Genomic DNA, 683 nt, shown 5'->3' with positions numbered 1-683 from the left:
ATATATATATATATATATATATATATAGGTATATATAGATACATGCATATATTTCACAAATGAGCCACATATGTGCATAGTGATATCTGTGTGTGTGTGTGTGACACACACACAGATATATATATATATACATATATACATCCTCATAAAAACATACACATATGTAACCAAATCATGTCATTCCAGTTGTTCTGAACGGTCGATCAATGGTTGACATAACAGTACGTGCATACTGTGCAAGCAGATGCAATACTGAGATAATGTAAACAGCTTGATAGCATAGTGCTTTGAAAATTTGTGCTAATTGATACTTTACTTTCACGCAAGCCCACAGGATTACCTCAGTATTGCACCTTCTTACACAATATGCATACTCATGAACCATTCATCGCTTATTCGAAACAGCTGTAAAGATACGCCTTTTAAATATATATATATATATATATATACTGTCGCAGAACTGTTTGTTATAACACGTTCTTGAAATCCCAGAAAATAGTGATCGGGGTCACTGCCCTCCTTTCTGACTAAGCAATATAAAAAGGGAGTCCCTTCCATGTTGCACCGTCTGGAGGCAGTTATATTGTTACTGATGCCCTTGTTTTTGTACTCGTTTTTATTTTCTTTGTTCTTTTGCCTGTTGAAGTGCAGTGCCCCCCCACCCACACACACACAAAAAGCAC

The sequence above is a fragment of the Octopus bimaculoides genome, chromosome 11 (assembly GCF_001194135.2).
Source record: "Octopus bimaculoides isolate UCB-OBI-ISO-001 chromosome 11, ASM119413v2, whole genome shotgun sequence".
NCBI classification, from domain to species: Eukaryota; Metazoa; Mollusca; class Cephalopoda; order Octopoda; family Octopodidae; genus Octopus; species Octopus bimaculoides.
Note: the sequence above shows the minus strand (reverse complement) of the source record.